The sequence below is a fragment of the Rhodamnia argentea genome, chromosome 9, assembly GCF_020921035.1.
Source record: "Rhodamnia argentea isolate NSW1041297 chromosome 9, ASM2092103v1, whole genome shotgun sequence".
NCBI classification, from domain to species: domain Eukaryota; kingdom Viridiplantae; phylum Streptophyta; class Magnoliopsida; order Myrtales; family Myrtaceae; genus Rhodamnia; species Rhodamnia argentea.
In genome coordinates, this window is record NC_063158.1 from 21,623,441 (window position 1) to 21,629,876 (window position 6,436).

The window sequence follows — 6,436 nt, forward strand, 5'->3', positions numbered from 1 at the left end:
AAAAAAATTCAAGCCAAGTGGCATCCACGTGGGTTTTTTTTAAATAAAAAATTAAACAGAAAAAATGAAAATGGGCAGCGTAATTTCTTTTTTTAGCTTATTTTTTTTAGTTTTTAACTTATTTTTCAATTTTTAAATAGTATGTGGAATTTTTTTATTAATTTTTAGATTTTTTATTGCTAACTAGGATCCTCTCGCGAGTCACATTAATGTCAAGTAAGATTTCTGACAAATCTCACATTAGTTAGAGCTGAAATAACCATTTTTTCTTTAAATATTAGCAGTTTAGTGAGCCAAAGAAAAAAATATTGGTATCAAAGTGAGTGTTGTACATAATGTTAACAATTGAGGTCCCCTTCTGTTCTTAATTGTGTTGTTAAACAGGTTCATTATTAATTTTTAAGCTTGGCCAAAGACAGTTCTTATGAGAACATAGAAATTCTGAAACTGGTGAATATTCCACTTTCGTCGATATCAAAAGGAGAAAGTGGATGGGGTCGTCTCCACTTTGCTGCATCATCATAGGTACGAATACATCCACTATCGTTATTTATTCATTTGCCTGAAATTATTGCTCGACGCGACTCAAGAAAAACGTTTGAGATGAAGTTTAGTTTTCTGTCTTAAAAATTATTTTTAAAATGTGAGATTTACTATTATCAGTCCTCTGAGTCATTTGTTAAGTAAGCAATTAAGGCAAGTTGACAACGTTCGATACAATATTTTTCATGGGTAATAACTTATTTGGGAATTAAAATAGTTCTAATTATCATGTTTTATAGGTACTTTGGACACACTCAATAACTTGATTCTTTTTTGATAAGGAATGCTTAAGACTTATTACAAGTTTGTTTGACCTTGAAGATGATTCAAATTTTTCTGATCATTATCCTTATAAATTAAAATAACTTTTCGAGTCTTCGCCCGAAAGCTATGATAATTGTTAACATACCCAATCCTAAATGCTTTTTTAGTTGTCCCACCCTGCAGAGAAATGACGTGAACTTCCATATGAGAATCTTAGGATCCCAAGCGGAGAAATCAAGCGAATTAAAGTTTTGTTTGTTTAAAATAATCACTTGCATCACTTACAAAGATGAACAAACAAATATTTTTACTGTTCTCAGAAATATTTAGACATAAATTAGTATCAATAATGAAAATCTTTTTCATCGACTAATTATTTCAAGAGATATAAAATATTTTTCGAAATCGTTCTTTTTCTGTGAAAAAAAAAATGCACCCTAAGTAGGAAAAAGGTTCTATCCGCAAATATTCATTGAATTTCGCTAAACTATGCACCGATATTTCATGGTAACAAATATCACAGGAAAAGTATCATAAAATTCCTAAATCTATTATACTTTTGCTAATTCAGTTCTAAACATCTTTTCAATTGTTTCTTCTTGTTACTTTCATCCATGGCTGCCAACTAACACCCACAAGTGATGGCAAGTGAGGGTGACTGCCCGCCTTGTCACATAGGACGGCCGGCATCCACATCAACGATTTCCTGCTAAAATTGACTAGATAGACTACATTGGTAAACCATAAAAAAAATATAGGACTAAATTTGTCAAGTTGCAAGGTCTAGAATACAATCGGCACAAACGCAATACATTTAGAACTTTCATAATAGTTTCCCCTAAATCTCACCTTCAATCATGAAAGTAACATTTCCATGTCGTCAAATTTGATTTCCAACATACTCAACTAAGTCGTAATTGTTGGATATTTCAATAAGTATGGAAATATTAAAAACTGTTATTATTGTAACGGTTTTTTGCAGTCATCAATTCGTAATATTTTTTGTCCGTCATTAATATATAACGGTTTTACAACGGTCATATAACAGTTTTCCAATAGTCGTATAACGGACTTATGATGGCTTTGTAACAGTTTCTTGACGTCTTTGTAACGGTTTCTTAATGGCTCTCTTTTGATTGCATATAAAAATAGAACTTTAGGAGACAATCTTGAATAGACAATAAATTTACAAAGAGAGATTCTTGATGGAATCACCTATATAAGTATGGAGTGGGGCCACTCCTACGAGAATTATTGGCAATAATCTCTAGAGCACTTATGAATAAACCAGGCACGCGCATGGCCTATTAGCACAAAACCGCGTTGAACAACAATTCTTGTGGGAGTATAATGTGATTGGTGAAAATCATACTTCACAAAATGGAATTCTTGGTTCATAGAAGTTTTATACTTCATCAATAATTTTGTGAATTATATTTCGTTCTTTCTAGAGCTGGTTCATAGGCTAATCAGCACTAGTTTCGACGCATTATGCTCCAATAACCCAGCATTATTCTATTTTTTATTTTTCAAAACTTTTTGAAATATGTGGGGGATTGTTGAATAGTTCAATAAGTTTTGAAATATTAAAAAATATTATTATTGTATGGTTTTTTACTGTCATCAATTCGTAACGTTTTTTGTCCGTCATTAATATATGACGGTTTTATAATGGTTTTACAACGGTTTTCTAACAGTCGTATAACGAATTTATGGCGGCTTTGTAACGGTTTCTTGACGGCTCTCTTTTGGTTGCATATAAAAATAAAACTTCAAGAGACAATCTTCACTAGACAACAAATTTACAAAGATAGATTCTTTTTCTTGTAAAAGCTTTCTTTTCTTGCTGGGTTATACACATAATGTTGTTCTTGTTCCTTCTAATATTTAGTGCGGAGTATAGAAGAAGGTCTGTTGTATCTTGGAAGGATAGCCACTAGAAGCCTTACGCATTGAGTTTCGTTCTCCAAGGGGCGGAATTATCTTTAAGTACAGTGCTCGCACGCCTCAAACAATTAATCTTACTTTTCTCATTTTTTCCAACATATTATCTACTTTTGTTATATTTATATTATCTAACATTTTTCCAATAGTAATCACTTTAAATTTGTTGATGTGATCTGTCACAAAAGTGCCCTCGTTCATTTTCACATTGAAAAGATGACCTCTAAAATATACCTTGTTTGATGCATAAGGTTTCTCATACATGTTGGACAATGCTTCCATAAAATCAATCTTTAATGTTTAATGTCAAACAAAATTGTCCTTAGTCAAAGTATTCCAGCTTATTAAATAAGGGTCATGTTATTGAGTGTCTTCGCACAAAACATGCAAACTAGAGATATTTCGGTTTCCAAAAAATGATTCAATATAACATGAGAAAAACAGCACATTGAATAGGGTAATTTTTCCTTTCTGACCAAAAAGAAGAAGAAGAAACACCGTAGATTTTCCTTAATTGCTTGCATAACATTTGGCTTAGAAGACGCGTTAATTAAGTCTATTAAGTAAAAATACATTCTCAAATTATAGAAATAGGAAACTAAAATTGATTTCAAAGAGATTTTCATGAGTCACATCCAGCAAAATTTCAGTAGGCACGATTCACTTTTTCATCGTTGGAAGAACATAATTTAAAAGATATTTTCCTAAAAATAATCTCTTGTATCACTCAAAATAATTAGTCAATGAAAAATATTTTTATTATCACCAATGATTTATGTCCAAAATTTTTTGTAAATGATTAAAATATTTTTCGTTAATATACAAGCAGTCACTTTAAAAAAAAATTTCGATTCGTTCATTTTTCAGGAAACAAATAAAGTCGACTCACAAATATGCGTGACTATGATGATGCTGTAAAGTGGAGACAACACTCATCCACTCTCTCGTTTTAATTTCAACGAAAGTGGAGTATTCAAGGGGTTCGGAATTTTATCTTCTCTCCTACGAACTGATGTCTTTGACCGACTACAATTGCAGTTGAAGCCCATCGAGCTTTATTATTGGTAATGGCCTGTCGATTACATAATTAGGTACCGACGATATTAAATGTTATTTGACGATGGTAATTAAGAAGGGATTACTTAATTTATTATCTAGGAAAAAGTAATTTATGGCAATTACAATATTGCCAGTCAGATTGCTAAAATCCACATATATTAATCACAATTTCATGTATGGTAAGAAAATCAATAATCTTCAGCGACCAATTTCTCAATTATCTATTAAATAACTTTTTGTTACGAATTTTAACACTTTAAATTATCGGCACTTAAAATTTAGTGCTTAAATTCTTAATACTTAATTTTGAACTTTGTCCCATGAACCTTCAGTGAGTGCATCATTCAAGGAATGGTACTCTAATAGTGGGGTTTAATCAGCCCCACGCACTACCTTCTTCCACAAAAAAATATGGCGCTAAAAAGGCAATATCTAGAAGGGAGGAAACATGAATTTCTAGAAGCAATGAAGCGTTTTGACAGTGGGAGTGGTGGCTAGACTCATCAAGGAGCCATGTACTTCATCAAGAGCCCAAGTTTGAATTCGTAGACATTATCTGATTGGATCAACCTCCGTTTAAAAGTTTAGGCCAATAGACCAACTAGAGTATGGTAATTGCTCCGTCTTACACCATATTAGCGACTGGAAACTTTATTATCGTAACACCGGCGCACTTGCATCTTAAAAAAAATTCCAATTCACTTCCGAACCTCCTATATTAGGCCCACTTCCCCCGAAAATTCTGCCCTCTTAACTTCCCATGAATCGCTTTGGCCCAAACAAACTCAGGAAAAATACATTATTTGTCAACTCGATAAAAGAGTCATATCCGATATTCCTTCTTTCAGATATGCATTGGTTGCTGATCTACATAAGTTGGGCCTGACAAATCCAATCAACCAATGACTTTGATACCACTCGTTGAGAATTCACAACAGAAATCTAAATACCTCGTTAAGGGAGATCTTCAAAGGAGGGTCCAAGCACCAGCCCAATCTTCATGTAAAAATTTAAGATAATTTCATTATGAATTAATTACAATATCTTAACTACTCTGAGTCAGAACGTATGATGCGAGATTTCTCTCGCCTAATCCTAACACTTGTACCTCAATTTGGAGATTTATGATGCACTTGATTATAAGTGATTAAAATTTCATTTTTTTTCCCGTCGGAAATGATAGTAAAGTAATACTTAGGGACGATCTCAGCCCCCTCACAAGTACCACGGATGATCATGTTGTCTTGACTAGTAACAAATGTACTAATTTCATGATCGCCTAACATTAAGAAAAAGTAGAGCATACACTGGTGCTGTTGAACAATTAGATCATGCCATCCACCATAATAACAAGATTAACAGTGAAATGAACAACAAATAGAGAAATGAAACAGCAGAATTTAGGTGGTTCGATCTGAAGTATTGAGATGTACGTCCACGGGGAGAGTGAGACCGGTAAATCCACTATGAATAAGGAGATTGCAAGCTTGACACAATGCCTCGCTTAATGCCAATCACTGACCATCCATATTGTCAGGTCACCATGACTTTCATTTCAAGCTCGAGCTCAAACTCAATTAGATTATAGTTCTTTCTCAAAAAGTCGAATTAAACTCAAACTCAAGCTTGAATCATCAAAATACACTATGATAGAAAACTGGTAATATGTATAATTAAAATACACAAATATTGGATCATTTGACTTGGCTTGTCAGCTATTAAAGTCAATTATTTTCGAGCTTGAGTTGGACTTGATTAATTAGTATTTGAGCTACATGAACTCAAACAAAATCAAGCCGAGTTTGAGTAATCTGCAAGTCGAACTCGAATAGCTCATGAATGGCTTGACTGAGTTACATCCTTAACGCCACACGTAGGAATCTAGAAGTTCTTCCCAAACTGAGAAACACGTTGATATGGTTAAGTCAGCAAATTGGGAATTCAGCCAATGGTCGTCTAAAGTTGATATTGGTCATAGAATATGATTGCAGCGTTGAAGTATAGTTGTCTTGTTGCACACCACCGGCCACTTTCTGTCATTGAAATATCATTTACGTGGCACCATTTTATTGCTACTGAATCACACACTTAATATCATTAACATTTCAGTAGCAGATGTTCACCGAATATAGTTGTTTCACCGAAGAAAAATCAGTTCTTTTCAATAAGAAAGTGAATCACAAATACTGACACATGATCAAAAGAAAAACATAGATACACCAGTGACTTATGTTAGAGAAGTTTCACATCGAAGAATTTGTGTGGTGTGGAGTAATTAATAAATTCAAGTTGGCACATAACTCACTGGTTTAAGCTTTTGAATGAAGGTGGGTTCAACTGAATATGTTGACGGACTCGAACTTAGGCTCTCTTTTGGTGATATCCATGGGTGAAGCTATCAAACTTCGGCTGCCCACTCTCAACAAATGGCATAAGAGCCAATGGTAGATTTGCAGGGGCCCCCAATCTTTTCTCATGTTTGAATAATATCTCAAGAAAGGAATTTGGTGACCAACCCGATTTCTAAGTGGTGGGCGTCGTTGCTACTTCATGTTTCTTTTTGGAGAAAGAAACCAAGGATGAAGTTGGGTGATGTGGAGATTCAAGCTGAGATATCTTGATACAA